Source organism: Symphalangus syndactylus, chromosome 13 (assembly GCF_028878055.3).
Source record: "Symphalangus syndactylus isolate Jambi chromosome 13, NHGRI_mSymSyn1-v2.1_pri, whole genome shotgun sequence".
In the NCBI taxonomy this organism is placed as follows: Eukaryota; Metazoa; Chordata; class Mammalia; order Primates; family Hylobatidae; genus Symphalangus; species Symphalangus syndactylus.
The window spans coordinates 57,324,783-57,342,972 of record NC_072435.2 but is presented as its reverse complement, the minus strand read 5'-3'; the positions used below and the strand labels follow the sequence as shown (position 1 = coordinate 57,342,972).

At 51.6% G+C, this 18,190-nt stretch overlaps 1 protein-coding gene and 1 long non-coding RNA gene across 2 annotated transcripts in view; one reads left to right on the top strand and one right to left on the bottom strand.

The window, feature by feature from the left end:
* Positions 1-18,190, bottom strand: part of CHST8 (carbohydrate sulfotransferase 8) — a 90,250-nt gene that overhangs the window by 31,063 nt on the left and 40,997 nt on the right. The gene's annotated exons all lie outside the window — the stretch shown is intronic.
* Positions 10,720-12,155, top strand: LOC129460374 (uncharacterized). The gene is made up of 2 exons (XR_008650213.2): positions 10,720-11,111; positions 11,904-12,155. It is a non-coding gene; the product is annotated as an uncharacterized lncRNA (long non-coding RNA).

Here is an 18,190-nt window from a genome sequence, read left to right as displayed (position 1 = left end):
AGACATTAAATCAAAGGCAATATTACTTCCTGGGGGCATCATAGAGATTAGCACAATTAAAAAAAAAAATCCACAGGACTCTGCTTGATAAAAGACCTCAAGGATGCAGGAGTAGTCATCACCATCAAATCACCATGGAATTTCACCAGTCCAGTCCTACAAAAGACACGTAAGTCCCACCAGAATCCCATAAATTCTATCAAGATATAGCCCCAGTTGCAACCACCATGTTGGTGGGATGATGGTATGTTTGCTAGGGAAGATTTACGTGGCCTCAGGTACGTGGTGTGTGACCACTGGTTTGAAAAATAGGTTCTTTTCCATCCCTGTCAAAAAGGACTATCAGAAACAGTTCATGCTGACTTGCAGTAGACAGTAGACACTTACATTTTTCTCCAAAGTTATTTTAGCTCTTCTTTGTCATAATATAAACCCAAAAAGCTTCCTGAGTGCAAATCGCTGCCTCAGTCTGCTTTCCAGGGAACCTGACATACAACAGGCTGGAATAAAATACAGCCTTGCAGTCAGAGGCCTTTCCTTAGTCAGGGCCTGGCAGGACTGACGTTACAGGCAGAGTCAGTACAAGCAGGACCAAGTGGGTACCTCAGAGCATGATTGACAGCAGCAGCAGGCCAGATTCTGGCTGGGGTCTAAGCTGGACCAAGAAGCAGAAAATTGGCAATTAGCTGATCAAAATGAGGCTGACACCACAGACAGTTCTGACCCTGCTGCAGCAGCTCAAGCAACTGGAAGGAGAGGGAGTGCTGTTTTCAGAACCACGGACAGCTCCCAATGATCTCCCCTCTAAGGGTTTAGCTCTAGGTCCTGTTCTCTGGGATAGGAGGACCCGGGGAATGTAAGGTGTGAAATCTGTCAACACCATGGATAATCCGTGAGGTTCTGGCCATTTATATGATTAACTGAAATGACTACAATGGGGTCTCAACACCATAGACAGCCCCCGAAGATCCTGATAAGTTCAGAAACCAAGACTTGTGTGTGCACTGTCCCATATGATGCCAGTTCTGGGGGCTGATGCAAAAATAAATAACTTATGTCTAGAGAGATTTACTCTCTAGTGGGGAAGATAGGTAGGTGGCCAGGTAATGGCCTTTAGGGCTTGCTGAACCTCCTGAAATGGAGAGCTGAAACAGAGAGAGAAGAGGCAGAGAAACTTCGTGCTGCAGTTTCAACACAGTGGTATGACAGTCCGACTTACATTGCCAGTCTGGGTCTGTTTCGGGGTGATTCTCCTTTCCCTGGGAAAGCTATTTCCACGAATTCCCTGAAGTGACCCAGTCCAGCAAGCTGTCTTTGTCCCAGATCCCACCTCCCACGGCAGATGCCACACAGGCTGCACGGCCACAGGGAAACCTGAAGATCTTCTCAGCCCAGCAGTTGCTCAGACTTCAAACTTAGTATGGCATGTGGTTTCCATGACACAGTTCTGCAAACCGATGCCCAGGAGCCTTGAGAAAGGTCCCTGGGGGTCACTGAAGAGCCCTCTCACCCTAAGAGATTGGGGACTTCCACAAAGAAACACCACAACCCACGAGTGACGTACCCTTGGAGGGAGCTGCATGAAGTTTGCTCCTGTGAACCACTTTGAGTTTCTCCACTTGGGGCTCCTACAGCTTGCTGAATGGCTTTAGCATAGCCTCATATTTGCATCAAATTCCAGGACAACTTGCAGGCATACCGGACAAATTGACTTAGAAAATATTTTAAAGTACCAACTTTCTTTTAAAAAGTAGTACGGAAAGACTCACCAGGAAAATGAAAGGGCCTCCATCCTCACCTCTGTCTCTGAGAGCTGCTCTCCTCTGACCACACCAACCTGAACCATTAGCTTTTTGAGTGAGGAGGCATCACTCGCCAGGATGGGGGCTGGTATGGTTCTCTATGGCACCCTTCCTTTTCAGCAGAGACCTCATCAGATTCTTTGACCATCTCTTTTTGAGAGATGCCTGAGCCTGGATGTCAGAGAAGAGAGCTCTCATTCTCCACTCTTACCTAAGCATTCAGGGACTATTAGAAGAGACAAAGGTGTTTTTGTAAAAAAACAGACAGGTACATGTGAGCTCTTAGGAATGATGTTTTGGGACTGACGGAAGGAACCTTGAATTCCATTCAACACACAAGCAGATCCAGTCACTCATCCACGCATTCACAAATATCAGTGAGATATCATCCACTCGAGTCTCACACTGTGATCTGAAGAAAAAGTAAATGAGTGACTTAATTTGTTTATTAATCAGCTCTGAGCACACAACAGGCTAAAACAAGTGTAATTTGGGATGAACAACTGCAAACACTCTCTGGGATATCTGAGGATGATGAAATCCTCAGGGGAGGGAGACAACTGGCCACTCCGCCCTGATGAAAGGGGAGGAAGGCAGGGAGGGATGGCTTCTGGCTTCCACGACTTCTGCAGGGCAGGGGACGTTGTGCTGGGGGAGTGGAGCTAATTTTCCTCTGCTTGTTAACACTTCATCTTGTGGAGGCGGGGGGAGAGGGGTCAACGGAGGATGCTAATAGTCATGGCTGGGACAAGGATAGGAAAGCGATTCCATCCTGGCTGAAATTAATAGTTACAATGAGATTCTAAATCTCCCGGAACTTTCATTTTCCTCTTTCTCTGCAGGTGGAAATGGATCGAGAGTCAAGTTAAAACCGTGTAACTTTACATGGTAAACGGGTTTCAGAAGGAGAGCGGGGGAGTTTTGCCTGATCCCTGTGGATGCAGCCCATACCAGGGAACCCTACTGGAAGGCAAAGGATGCAGGATCCTTCCAGCTTTAATCCTGGCAATATCCTCCCCACCCACCGTCTCCCTCTCTAGCCACAGAACAGTCTGTGCACTTGCTAAAAATCTTGGACTCCAGCCAGGCACGGTGGCTCACGCCTGTAATCCCAGCGCTTTGGGAGGCCGAGAGGGGTGGATCACCCACAGTCAGGAGTTCAAGACCAGCCTGGCCAACATGGCGAAACCCTGTCTCTACTAAAAGTACAAAAATTAGCCGGGCATGCTGGTGTGCGCCTGTAATCCCAGCTATTCAGGAGGCTGAGGCAGGAGAATTGCTTGAACCCTGGAGGCGGAGGTTGCAGTGAGCCGAGATCACACCACTGCACTCCAGCCTCGGCGAGAGAGCAAGACTCCATCTCAAAAGAAAAAAAAAACAAAAAAACAAAACTTGCACTCTCTCTCTCCAGATGTCAAAAGAGAACTAATATTTACAGCAGAATAATGCTGTAAGGGCTCCTTTCTGGCTTTCTGCTTCATTTAGAGTCAATGACTCTTTGCTTCTGAGAGGATGGACATTTTGAAGTAATATGGGAATGTGCTTAATTAATCCCTCTCTGCCCAGGGCCTACTGGTTTGTGGTGTTTTGCTGAAAGCCCAGGAATGGGGGGCTCTGAATGTGTACAGATTTGATACAAAGGACAAAATTCCGCCTGTTTCTGCAATTGTTCCATTCTCCCAATTAATGACTCAGTGAAAGGCAGAGGTCAAATGCTGCAAAATTTTTCCAGGCAAACATTTTCAGGGCCTTTTAGCTCAGCCAGTTCATGACCCTGTTCTCTCACAGAGGCTGATAGTGAACGGGGGTCACAGAACCCCCAAATCCACCCCTGGGAGGTTTTGAGCAGTCAGAGAATATGATATATTTATCTAGCAGAATGTTCTAGCTGCATGTCATATCCTCATCAAGAATGGGAAAAGGGTAATTGGATTTAAATGTCAAGATGTTCTCAGTGTAGGGTGGAAAGCACATATCTATTTTCTCAGCTACAGTTTTTTTTTTTTTTTTTGGTCTTATGATAATGAAAACTGCAATGAAAACTGCAACCACTTGTTGCTGAAGATGACAGGAGAAAATTCTCTAGGGCTTGGAGATAACAGTGAGTCTCAGCCTGGGGGCCAGGTACGTGGCTATCAAATGCAGAGGCAATGGGGTTGGAGGAGAGTGAGAAGTCCAGGGTTAGGCGAGGGGCATTAGCTAGGCAGAAAACACATTGGAGAAGGCTGGGGGGAGCTCAATGGAAGGGGTGGCCAGGATGCCCATCCTAGGAGGACCTCGGAGGACAGCCATGCTTTAGAGGAGAGCCTGGCTCAGACTTCAAACTTAGTATGGCATGTGGCTTCCATGACACAGTTCCGCAAACAGATGCCCACAGCCTTGAGAAGGGTCCCCAGTAGTCTGTGGGGACAATTCCCTTCTGGGAATTCTGTCCCGTGGCTTTTTTCCAGATTTGGAAAAGCTAACAATTAGGACCTAAAAGCCATTTGTCCCAGCTCTAATTATGATCACAGTGAACCCTTAGCCCTGGTCACCAAGGCAGCCAATATCCAGTGCTAGGGACAGTTCTGAATGCATGCCTCAGTGGCCCTGAACCTGGGGATGGAACTGTCGCAGGGCAAACCCCAAAACGGGCTCAGCCCAGAAGGCCAAGTGGGTTCTTGGCTTTGTGCAGGAAAGAATTCAAGAGTGAGCTGACAGAGCAAAGTGAAAACAAGTTTATTAAGACAGTAAAGGAATAAAAAGTGGCTATTCCATAGGCAGAGAAGCCCTTAGGGCTGCTGGTTGACTATTTTTATGGTTATTTTTGACCATATGCTAAATAAGGGGTGGATTATTAATGAGTTTTTCTGGAAAGGAGCTGGGAGTTCCTGGAACTGAGGGTCCCTCCCATTTTTAAACCATATAGGATAACTTCCGGGAGTTGCCATGGCATCTGTAAACTGTCATGGCGTTGGTGGGCATGTCTTTTAGCATGCTAATGTATTATAATTAGCATCTTAGGAGCAGTAAGGGTAACTGGAGGTTGCTTCCATCACCACCTTTGGTTTTCCGGGTTTTGGCCAGCTTCTCTACTGCATCCTGTTTTTTCATCAGGGTCTTGGGAAACTAGTCCTGCTGAACTCCTATCTCAGAATGGCAATGACACCCCACGGATTCCTTCATGCATGTTGGGGACAAAGCTGTGGGCTGCATCCTACACCGCCGCAGACTCCCAACACCATTGCAGTTTTCATTATCATAAGACCAAAAAAAAAAAAAAAAACTGTAGTATGGGGTAGGGAGAGAGGGGTGGTGGCCACGGTGTCTGCTGGTGCTAGAAAATCTCAGGAACAGAAAGGGCATCTAAACAGAACATTTCCTGGCTGCCCCTGACACATGAGCCCTCCCCTTATTGCCCCATGTCCCCAGAGCTGCTCACACACACTTATCTGCTGGATAAGTGGTCACCCCAGTTGGCCTGGCAGGCACCAGGCTTTGCATCTTGTCTGAGCTTGAGCAGACACCGCAGAGTGCCTTGGAAGGGCCCTCTGAGGGATCCCTTCTCTGCAAAAGTGAGTTCACTATTGCCCGGGGAAGGCAGTGCTAGGCTGACAAAACAGCCTGGTGCAAATCATCCGCAGGGAGGCAGGCCTGGGAGCGGTTAGCTGGGGAGCCTTCTAAATGCCTGCAGCAAGCACCCCTACCCTCCATCCTGATTAGTAGCATCCGGGAGAGCCCAGGTGGGCTCCAGGCTGGTATAGAATCTGGTGTGATCAGTTCCTGGCTAGTCCTCCACTGTTGACCTTCAGGACAACACCTCAACTCGGAAGCACCCTCCAGTCTATCCCCTGGCCTCCTTTCTCAGTCCAAGTCTCAGTTCAACAGCCTCCTGAGACTGTCCCCAGGCTGAGGGTCTATGACATCACAGTGAGGCAAGAGGTGCTTCCAAGGGCAGGCTGGGCCTGGGATCCCCGCCCCATGTCTGTCTCTGTCACCATGGATTCTTAGCATTGTTGTGCTGAAGCTGTCCCTGGCCCTGCAGCAGGGAGCAGTCTCTTTTGTAAGGACATTGCCAGGAGGTGGGTGGTGCCTTAGAAAATACACATCCTTAATTAGAAACAGGTGGAGAGGAGGCACACACTCCATTTACAGGTGTGAGCTAGCCTTCTGGTAAAAGGTGGGGAATGTGATTTTGGTTTGTTTTTGTTTCTGTTTTTCTTTGAGACGGAGTCTCACTCTGTTCCCCAGGCAGTGGTGCGATCTCAGCTCACTGCAACCTCTACCCTCCGGGTTCAAATGATTCTCCTGCCTCAGCCTCTCAAGTAGCTGGGATTACAGGTGTGCATTAGCACACCTGGCTAATTTTTGTATTTTCGGTGGACACAGGGTTTCACCATGTTGGTCAGGCTGGTCTTGAACTTCTGACCTCAAGTGATCTGCCCACCTTGGGCTCCCAAAGTGCTGGGATTATAGGTGTGAGCCACCATGCCCGGCCAAGAATGAGATTTTGTATGGCTGCAGTGGAGAGTGAAGAGTGTGTGTGTGTCTGTGTGTGTCTGTGTGTCAGAACCTAAGACCCTCTGACTGCCCGTGCAGTGGGCAGTCGGGAGAAAGGGGCAGCCTGGCTGGAGGCAGACACTGTTCCCGGTCCCATTCACACTCTCCTGCTGCCAGGGGTGCATTTGACGGCTTCCCCATCAATCTGTGAGTTTCCTCCTGAAACCTGATTGCTAACTCTGCCTGTGAGGCATTTTAAGCCTTTTCTCCAAGTGCCCCCTCCCTCCCCATGGAGGAGCAAGGTCGGGCCCTGAGGGTGGGAGGCTATGAGCCAGCTGGGGAGGGGCCAGAGCTGACCCCCGCTACCCGACCCTGCCCTCTCTTCCATCTCTCCCCAGCCAGGCTGTTTCCAGGGATTGCCTTTGTCTCTGCCAACAGCTAGGATGTTTTGATCAAAAGCCAGGCCTGGCACTGCTGCTTGCCAACAAACACAAGCCTTTTTTAAAGCCTCCTTCTTCCCTCGGCCAGGACTTCCCTATCTGACATTTGATGCAGCTTCTGGCCTTGCCCAGGCCATGGCACAGAGGACCCTAACACAGAGATCCCATTTACCCTCTGTTCAGCTTGATGCTGGGGTCAGGGGATGTTTCAGGGACCAAGCTGTGCAGGAGACTTGGTTGTCAACAGAACCTCACCCCCAACTCACCCTGTAGTGTCTTTCCCTGTCCCCACGTCAGGAAGGTCCCTGGGGGAAGTCAGTGCTCCCAGTGTGGTATGCTGGGCCCGGTGGGAGTGGGCAGCTCTGGGATCAGGAAGGTGGGTCCTCACTCCCAACAGACCCCACTCGTGATGCCCCTCCTGGCCTGGGCACTGAGGAAGTGCTCTTCCTCCTTCCTCTCCTCTCCCTGAGCTCCTTCGGTTGGGACAACGATGGCAGGGCATTCTCCTGGGGGCTGGGGGCTGGCCCAGTGAGCTGCCACCCCATCCCTTCATATTCACCCCACCTGGGGGACAGCACCACTGTGTCACACAGTGTGGGTCCCCACTGCTGTTATAGGGAAGGGCTCCCAATCCAGACCCCCAGAGAGGGTTCTTGGATCTTGCACAAGAAATAATTCAGGGAGAGTTCACAGAGTAAAGTGAAAGCAAGTTTATTAAGAAGTAAAGGAATGAAGAATGGCTACTCCATTCTTCATTGCCCATTTTTATGGTTGTTTCTTGATGATATGCTAAACAAGAGGTGGATTATTCATGCCTCCCCTTTTTAGACCATATAGGGTAACTTCTTGACGTTGCCATGGCATTTGTAAACTGTCATGGCGCTGGTGGGGCTGTAGCAGTGAGGACGACCAGAGGTCACTCTCATGGCCATTGGTTTTGGTGGGTTTTAGCCGGCTTCCTTACTGCAACCTGTTTTATCATCAAGGTCTTTATTACCTGTATCTTGTGCCAACGTCCTATCTTATCCTGTGACTTAGAATGCCTTAACCGTCTGGGAATGCAGCCCAGTAGGTCTCAGCCTCTTTTTTCCCAGGCTCTAGTCAAGATGGAATTGTTCTGGTTTACACACCTCTGACACTGCTGTCTGCTCACAGAGAGAGGAGGCTTGCCTCATAGATCACAGATCAACGACGGAAGTTTGTAGAGCTCTCTGCAGCAGGCTGCAGTTATGGTGGTGTGTGGGCCTTTGAGAAAGTGCTCCTAGAGGCTGGCTGTGGCTCCTAGAGGCTAGCAGTGGCTCCTATGTAGGAAGTTCCAGCTCTTATGTTGCATGTTCTTTCGGAGCTGAAGGAAGAGCCTGCAATAATCTGTTACACCCCAAGTTATGCAGAGAGGGGGTTTAGGATGCCATACAAGAAATGAGGGCATAAATCAGAATGGAACTGACAGATGCAAGGACAACTAGTAAAGAGATAATAAAATGGATCCCAAAGTAAGTTTGAAAGTTGCACTTCACAAGGCTGTATTCACTTGGTAATGGGCTGTGGTATCAAGAATATATCTGGGCCAGGCACTGTGGCTCACACCTGTAATCCCAGCACTTTGGGAGGCCAAGGCGGGTAGATTACCTGAGTTCAGGAGTTCAAGACCAGCCTGGCCAACATGATGAAACCCCATCTCTACTTAAAGTACAAAAAATAAGCCGGGCATGGTTGTGGGGGCCTGTAATCTTAGCTACTCGGGAGGCTGAGGCAGGAGAATTGCTTGAGCCCGGGAGGTGGAGGTTTCAGTGAGCCAAGATCATGTCATTGCACTCCAGCCTGGGCAACACAGCGAGACTCCATCTCAAAAAAAAAAAAAAAAAAAAAAAGAACATATCTGGTCTTTGTCTCTTGGTTCCAGACACAGTGCTTCAAAAACCCTTGGAATTTCCACAGTGATAGGCATGTCTTGTTATGCCAATGAGATGGGTCCTGGTGTGCTCCTAGAGAGCTTTAGTATAGGGGCTGGTCACCAGAAAGATCAACCACTTGAAGAGAGGAGGGGAGGGTGATTGGAGATTGAGTCCTGTCATGCAGCCAATCAATCATCAATCATTGATTACTCATAATCAAACCCCAATTCATAATGCAATCCTAATAAAAACTCTAGACACTGAGGCTCAGAGGAGCTCCCAGTTGAACACACTGATCTGCTGGGAGGGTGATATGCCCTGACTCCATGAAGGAGGTACCATGGAACCTACCTTAGGGGACCTTGTGAGAATTAAATGAGATAATACGGGAATCAAGCTAAGCTCATGCTTTGTCTCTTCCTCTAAGACGCACATGCCCCACTGCCTTTCCGAGGGTCTGGCGTTGCCCTGCTGCCCACTTTGGTTCACTGGATGTGCTTCATGTGAACAAATAATGATTGAGACAAGGGTTGGGCTCTTCACGAGGAGCCCAGAACCTGAGAAAATTGTGTTTGGGACCCTCCCAGACCATGTTCTATCTATTGGTATCCTTTCTAATAAAAATGCAATTTTAAGTATAGTGCTTGCCTGTGTTCTGCATCTTTAAAACCAATTTTCAAACTGGAGGGGCCCCAGCACCTACACTGCTGGCCAACTGGCTACAGATTCATAGGAACACCTGACTCTGTAGCCAGTTGGCCAGCAGTGCAGGTGGCCTGGGGACCCCACTTGTGGCCAGTGTCTGAAGTAAAGTCAGTCTTGTGGAGGGCTCTGTCCTTTACTGTGGCATCTGGTGCTAACTCCAGGTGGTCAGTGTCAGGACAGTATGTAGTACAGCCCAGCTGGGGGCAAAACAGAACATGGGCTTATTTATTAGGCATGAGCCTTGCAACAGCCGGTGCAGAACAACGATTCTTGGTACGAGGACCAGAAAAGAGGATCTCCTGAGTGACGGCCAAATGTGCTTGACCTCATCTTTAAAGTAAGGGCAATCATGAGCCTCAGGGGGGCGGCTTTTCAGAGCCCAAAAGAAAGAGGCAGCATTGCAACAGAGCACAGTCGGTATGCAGCTGAACTCACATGGCCAAGCTCATGCAGGGCAGAGCTGGCTGGGTTGAAGTGGAGGCGCAGCTGTCCCAGTGTGAGCAGCATGTGGATTAAGGGACTCCCTCCCCTTGCACCTCAATCTCTGTCCGTGTGGACTGAGCCATTGAGACAGGCTCTCTTGTTTCCCTGAGTCCATGAGCTTCTTGGAGTGGAAAAGAGGTCACTGGCAGCCAGCAAGGAGAACAGTGCATCCTTACACCTTTTCTCTGCCTGAGATCTTCTCTGGGCAAACCAGAGGATCTGGCCACAGCCTTGGGCACAGGCTCTGGGCTCCTCATGAAGAACACAAACCTCGTCTCAATCATTGTTTGCATACACGAAAACACATCTGTCAAAGGCGTTTGAACCAGAGTGACTCCATCTTGTATAGACACTGGGTAAAATAAGGCTGAGACCTTCTGGGCTGCATTCCCAGGAGGTTAGGCATTCTAAGTCATAGAATGACATAGGACGTTGGCACAAGATACAGGTCACAAAGACCTTGCTGACAAAGCAGGCTGTGGTAAAGAAGCTGGCCAAACCCCACCAAATCCAAGATGGTATGAAAGTGACCCCCGGTTGTCCTCACTGCTCACTAATTATAATGCATTAGCATGCTAAGAAACACTCCCACCAGCGCCGTGACAGTTTACAGATGCCATGGCAACACCTAGAATTTACCCTCTATGGTCTAAAAAGGCGAGAAACCCTAAGTTCCGGGAATTGCCCACCCATTTCTCAGAAAACTCATGATTAATCCACCTCTTGTTTAGCATATAATCACAAAGTAACAATAAGTATCCTTAGTCCAGCAGCCCAAGCTGCTGCTCCGCCTATGGAGTAGTCATTCTCTATTCCTTTACTTTCTTAATAAACTTGCTGTGATGATTACTATTGAGTGTCAACTTGATTGGATTGAAGGATGCAAAGCATTGTTCCTGGGTGTGTCTGTGAGGGTGTTGCCAAAGGACTTTCACATTTGAGTCAGTGGACTGGGAGAGGCAGACACACCCTTAATCTGGGTGGGCACCATCTAATCAGTTGCAAGTACGGCTGGAATAAAGCAGGCAGAAGAAGGTGAAAGAACTTGACTGGCTGAGTCTTCCGGCCTCCATCTTTCTCCGTGCTGGATGCTTCCTGCCCTCGAACATCAGACTCCAAGTTCTTCAGGTTTTGGACTCCTAGACTCACACCAGTGGTTTGCCAGGGGCTCTACACCAGTGGTTTGCCAGTCTATGGCTGAAGGCTGCGCTGTTGGATTCCCTACTTTTGAAGTTTTGGGACTTAGACTGGCTTCCTTGCTCCTCAGCTTGCAGACAGCCTACTGTGGAATTTCACTTTGTGATTGTGTGAGTCAATACTTCTTAATAAACTCCCCTTCATATATACATCTAACTGATTAGTTCTGTCCCTTTAGAAAACCTTGACTAATACACTTGCTTTCACTTGATGAATTCGCCTTGAATTCTTTCTTGCGTGAGATCCAATAACCCTCTCTTGGGGTCTGGATTGGGACCCCTTTCCAGTAACACATCCAATGAACTCGAGTAGGTGGCAGCATACGCCAGACTCTCGAAAAGGCAGTGGGGCATGTGCCACTTCTTTCCTTAGGGGAAAAGACCAAAGAATGAGCTTAGCATGGTCCCTGTATTATCTCATTTAATTCTTACAATGTCGCCTGAGACAGCTTCTATGATTAACCTTACATCCACCGTACAGAGAGAGAAACTAGTTTTAGTGAAGTGTTTCTCCCAAGAGGTCTCCCTGCTTCAACCTTGCCTCCTCTGACTGTTTCTTCACAGCATCCAGTGACCCTTTTACAGTGTAAGGCAGAACATGTCATTTTGAAACTGTCCCCACGGAATTGGCAAGAATTGCATGCCGGGTTCTCGACAGGAATATGGTTATAATTAAGCATCAATCAGGCTGCACTTTGGCCCACTTCCTTGTAGCATAAAGTCACATGGCACTAGGTGTTGACGATGCACACCCCCGGTGCTCCTATAGGTAGGATTTCTGACATGAGGGTCCTAAGACTGTTTGAGAATTGATTGGCATCCCCATTGCTCCTATAGACAGTATCTCCAACCTTAAAATCATAGGCTTTTGTTTAAGGATCATATACGATGTTTTTCTTTCAGACTGTGAATTCCAGCAAAACTAGTTTGAAGACCCCACAGAAGATGGGGATCAGCCTGAGAACACAGGTTCTTCCTCTCCCTGACCCTGGCACTTCACCCTGCATTCTTCCACCAATCAACAATCTCTATACTTCAGCCCACTCCAAAACCCTTAAAAACCCCAGCCCCGAACTCCTTGGGGAGCTGGATTTGAGGTTTTTTCCCATTTCCTTGTTCAGTGACCCTACAATTAAATCTCTTTCTCTGTTGCAACCAGGTTTGGGTGTATTGACTTGCTGTATGCATTGGCCAGTGGACCTATGATGGTTACAATTTCCCTGTGAAAGCACCTCAACCATACCTCACCTGTGGCAGGCAGCCTCCAAGATGGTGCCAGCAATCCCCACCACCTGGCAACATGCTCGTGCAATCCCTTCCCAGGTGGGCTGGACTTGGAGGCTAGCGTCTAACACATAGACTACAGCTACAATGATGGGCTGTCACTTCTGAGGTTAAGTTACACACATGCTGCGACTTCTGTCTCATTTCCCTCTCTGGCTTGCTCACGCTGAAAGAAGCCAGCTCCTATGCCATGAACTGTGCTATGGAGAGGCCACATGGCAAGGAACTGAGGGGGTTCTCTGGCCAACAGCCTGAGATGGACTCAATCCTGCCAGCAGCCACTTGGCTGAGCTTGGAAACAGATCCTCCCTCAGTTGTTGAGCCTTCAGATGAGACGGCAGCCCCAGCTGCACTTTAATGACAGTCTGTTTCCCTATGAGCTTTCTCTGGATTTCCCTCTGAGTTCTACTGGAAACTGAGGCCTGGGGGTCTTGGGATTACTAAATTGCAGGGTATCCTGTTGCACAGTGGGGGAGTGCCCATCTCCTCTCTGCCCACGCCTGCTAGAAGCCAGGAGAGCAGCTCCCTGTGCCAGGGTCTTTCTCAACATGCCCTAGATGCTCTTCTTGCTTATTCCAAGCCCATCCCACAGGACTCAGATGTGGTCCACAGAGGGCGGGGCCAGAAGTTAGACTAATGCAGCAGCACCCTATGGAGCTCACCTCTGTCCTCATGACTGAGTCTCCGTCACCGGGCAAGCTTGCCTTATGTTGCATCTTCTCCCCAGATGACCCCAGCTCCTCCTGCCCTGTGCTCACAGGCCTCCCAGGGAGCTCGAAGCAGTGGGGTCTGCCTCCCTCTCTCCCTTCCCTGGCCTGGGCTCCCCTGCACCTCCCCCTCCTAAGCACCTGTACTCTGAGCATGTGTGGCTCTCTTCCCAGTGGGCTGGTGGTCTGTTGAGGGCAGGTGCATGTCTGGGTGCCCATGGCTGTCTCAGGGACGCTCGCTGAACCACACCCAAATATCAGAGGCCATGCGGGGTTCTCTCTCAGGACTGTGTGAGGCCTGCAGGGCATGGTTACTTGAGGCTCGGCTGAATGTGCCCCTTTTCCTTTGCCTGGCATTGCTGGCACTCTGTTCCCCCACCTCTTCCTTTGATCTGGCAGCAACCCTAAAAGACCACTGTTGAGGGGTGTGACACGTAGTCCTAGGTCAAGCCTAGCAGAGACACAGCTGCTACCCAGGAAGCAGAGGGCACCGCCCTGGCCACAGGAGCTGCCCCAAAAGCAGCATCTGCATATAACCACATCAAGGACATAGACGCCACCACTCGCCCAGGCCAGAGCCTGGAGAGAACTGTGAACTCAATGGGGATGTGTGAATGATGCTAAATTTGTGCAAGAAAACATGATTGGATGAAATTTACATGAAAGAGTAACTGAGTAGTCTGAAATGGGGCTGGCTGGGGTGGGGGATTTAAAAACTAACATGTGCTCTGGAAATACAGTTCTGTCTGCTCTGATGGCATGTGTGTGGACAGCCACAGGTGTGGCCGTGAACCTGCCGTGGGAGCAAAGGCGCTTGCTGGAGCCCCCAGGCTCTGCTTACCAAAGTCCCACATTGGCGCCTCAGCTGCCCGCAGCCTGCTCTTTGGGAGTGTGGGCCGGGGCTGGGCTAGAGGAGAGCACCCACCCACAGAGGGCACAGCCCAGCCGAGTGAAGGGCCCAGCAACCAGTGGAGTCCGAAAAAGAGAGGCGCCAGAAAGCAAGGCACACAGGTTTGTGCAAACGCCACACAGAGGCTGGCCTGGAATGCAGCCACCAGCCTGCTACGGCAGGAGCCTTCTCCAGGGAGCAGATCCACTTGGCACCTGGTCACGGTAATTACTGCTGAACTTTAAAATCTAACGCAGCAAAACCGCAAATATTTAACATGTGTTCCTCCTCCCGGGAGGCCTGGAGGAAATGGAAGCAAATGGCCAGATTCCTAACATGAACTCCCAAGTCTATTCACAAAACGGATTAATAAAGAAGCCAGGCGCGACAAGATGCACAGCCCCATCCAGTGCTGAGGCCTCAGCCCCAAGCACGGCCTGACCACGGCAGACTCTCAGCTCCACTACAGCCCACTCTGGGACTCTGGGGCACACACATGTGCATGGACACTCAAGTGCATGAATGCAAGTGGCCACAGGCTTTCAGGGGCTGGGAGCACACACTCTACACACACAGACACGGGTTCACACATACGGGGACTCCTTGGGCAGTGCTGCAGCCACCACGGGAGTATGGTCCAGCCTCCTGGGTCAGCACAAATTGTAGTCCTCTGTTGCCTGTCCGTCCTAAGCCTGACAGATGGAAGATTTCCAGAAGGGGATGCCCAAGGTACCAAGTTTTTCCCCTGGTAGGAACACAGGATCAGCCACGGAGCCTCATCTGAAGAAACGGAGGTGGCGGGAGAGGATCTCCACCATAGGACGCACGTGGGGAGCAGGACGCGTGGCCAGAAGTGGCTCCCAGGCGACTCTGGATGAAGTGCATCTTTGGCACAGAAAGGGCCTGGGAAGGGGAGGAGAGGGCTCAGGATCAGGCATCAGGGAAAGTGGCACTGGGCTTGGGAAAGTGGGTGGGACTGAGATACAAGCAGAGGAGGGGAAGGTGCAGGAGCTGGGAGGGGAGAACTGCCGGCAGAGGTGCGGGTTGGGGTGGGGGAGTGGGAGCAGCTGCACTGAGGCTGAGCACTCGGGATGGCCCTGAGGGCTGGGTTGCCAGCATGCATTGTCCCCTCAGCCTCTTTACTTGTAGCCCCTGGTCCACATCTCCTAGCCCCTTGTCAGGGAGCCCCCTTCTTTATGGCAGTCAGGATAAAGAATCAAATCTAAACCTGTCCTCGCCATGTCTGGAGTTCAGCATTACTGTCGAGAGGTGGGATATTTGGGTGGCTTTCCCTGCTCCTGGGACACCGATCCAGCCCCATCCTGTGAGCCACCCAGAGCGAGTTCTAGTGCCCACAGCCTTCACTCCCCACCTCCCAGCTGATGCTCACACTTTTATTATTATTATTATTATTATTGAGACAGGGTCTTGCTCTGTCACCCAGGCTGGAGGGCAGTGGTGTAACCAGGACTTCCAGCAGCCTCCATCTCCTGAGCTCAAGCCATCTTCCAACCTCAGCCCCTCAGTAGCTGGGACTACAGGCATGCGCCACCATGCTAATTTTTGTATTTTTGGTAGAAACGGGGTCTCGCTATATTGCCCAGGCTGGTCTCGAACTCCTGAGCTAAAGTGATTCTCCCACCCCAGCCTCCCACAGTGCTGGGATTACAGGCATGAGCCAATGTGCCCAGCTGATACTCACCTTTAAAGACATCAATACCAGGTCCCAGCATGGCAAGGCCTTTAGGACCTGGTATGTGACTGGCTGGCCCTGTACCCTGCCTCATCTACCACCACACCTTCCACTCCTGGCCACAAAGCACAGTCATCTCAAGAGGTCAGTGGCCTGAGGGCCCTCTGCCTGGTTCATGAAGGCCTCAGGATAGAACTGGGTCAACTCAGACCCCAGCTCTTCCAGGAGGAAGAGGGAGGGTGCAAGAAGCCCCTGCTGCAGTGGGCAATGACCTTCATGCCCCATCCTGAAAGCTTCTCTCTGGGCCGAGAGGAACCGGACCACTTCCAGGCGAGAGCCCTGAGCGTCCCCATTCCTAGTGTCTCCAGTGGGCAAGTCCAGCTCAGCCCAAAATACCAGCCACCTAGACCCTGTCGCCAGGCTTCAGCCTAGGTCACTCTGCCCTGATCCTTCCCAAAGCACCCAACATGACCAGATGAGAGAACATCGAAGATGGGGCTGGAGATAAGGGGCTGCCCAAGGCCGAAGCCTCCAGCTCTGTTCTCTGGGCTCACCCTGGCAGCTCCTAACCCTTCTTTCATCACACCTCTGTGCCGAGACCCCCAGAGTCCCAGTGGTGAGGACCAGGGAGGCCAGAGTGGGTGGGAGAGCCAAGGGAGAGTGTCTTCTGCTTGCGTCGCATTTGGGGCAAAGGAAGGTGAAGGCAGGAGAAGCACCCTTCTTGCTAATGAGAGAGTGAAGGCTCACTGAGCTCAGGGCAGGGCAGTGGGGAAAGGGCTGGTACTGCCGCCTCGAGGCCCCACGCAGGGCTCAGCAGGGACCCTGGGCCACTGCAGGGACCAGGAGATTGTGGCCATGGGTTTTTAATTTTCACCTTTCACAGATTTCATTACCAGGAATTTCAGATTTGGATTAGGACTTGAAGCTCAGCTCTCAGAATGAGTGGAGGAGGGGCCCACAACAGCAGGTACAGGATGCCCCTTGGGGGTGAGTGTGTGGGGAGGGGCATCAGTCTGGAGCCAAGGAGAAATGCCCTTCCCCACTGGGACTTCTTAGCCTGATCAAGGGTTTGTGACGCGCAGACATAGAGCCACAGACGTAGAGACTTGGTTGTGTCCCCACAATCACACGCAGCCACGTAGCTCTGGAGACACCCTCACACTCTGTGCACACACACTCATGTCCCTCATAACAGCGCCCCCCAATCCATATGCTTGCACTTGCACACACAGCAGTGCTGGTCTCCTGATGACAGCTGTGCGCTGCCGATGGCTCCCGGGAGCTTTGTGCCCTCACTCCCTCCCCAACCCCCAGCATCTGCTGGGTCACTCCTCCAGGGATCTGCTGGTGAGCAGCTGCGGCCTGGTCCCTGGCTGGGGTATGATGAAGTGTGCCCCCCCCTCCCCCCACTCTGGGCCACAGTCCACCCTTGGAGCAGGCTCTGTCAGTGCCCAAGGAGAGGTAGAGCAGCTGGGGACCTCCCCAGGCCCAACAGTGACCCATCCAGAGCGGGCCTCTCTGTGCCACCTGGGTGGGGAGCTCCAGGGATGGGTCTCCATGCCTGCCACATGCTAGGATGGGGAGAAAAGGGAAGGCAGGGAAGGAGAGGGGGCAGGGCCCAGGAGTGGCAGGTCTGGACCTGGTCTTTGTGCCCCTCCAGGGCCTTCTGAGGCAGATGCGGCCCCGGGCAGTACTGTTCAGGCTTGTGCCCGCATGCAGTGAGGGACAGCGTGTCCTCCAGGCTGCAGACGCACATTTTAATGGAGCTTCAATTATTCATGGAGCCGGGGAAGAGCAACCCGCCTGCCGCCGGCAGCCCCACAGCCACACTTTACAGAACTGCTTACGGCTCCTTGGCTGAGCCCGGACGGGGGCCGGGGGTATCCTCATCTAAAAGTGGAGGGAATACTGGGGAAGGTGAGGCCCCTAATGCGGCACCTGACCCCCGGGTGGGGGCTTGCCCAGCACCTTCCCCTTCTGCACAGTGAGAGGATGGTGGAGGTCCCAGGTCCCACACCCAGGGCATGGATGCTGCCTGTGGGGCAGGGTGTGTCAGGAGGGGGCTGGGCCTGGTTGTGGGGTAACTGGTGGAGCCTGGTCAGGAGGCTAGGCTCATCTAAAGCTTGAGGCCAGAGCAGCTGCCTGTGGCTGCACGCAAGTGACTGCACAGCACCCATGTGGGGCCAGGGACACCGAGGAACCACGCCCAGTGCCTGCAAGCTGAGCCCCTTAGTGCCTGAGACACAAGACCTCACCCCAGAAAGAAAGTACCCACACTTAGCTTCTGTCCACCTAACCTCCCCCTTCACAACCACACCAGCACCCCTTTGCCACAGGAAGCCACTCCTCCCCACTCTCAGCCCCTGTGGTTTGGATGAGGTGGCACCACCCACACCAGGAGGGGCATGGGATCCTCCTGCCAAAGGAATTGGCTCAAGGATGATCAGGTAACACAACGGGGTGACAATGGAGGCCCAGAGATGCCAGGGCCACCCGTTGGCAAAAGGCTATCTGGGACTGAAGCCCACAAGGAGAGAAGCAGAGGCAAGGAATGGAGAAGCTAAGGTCTGACCACACCGAGGCAGAGCCTAGATACAGCCCTACCTGATGCTGTCCC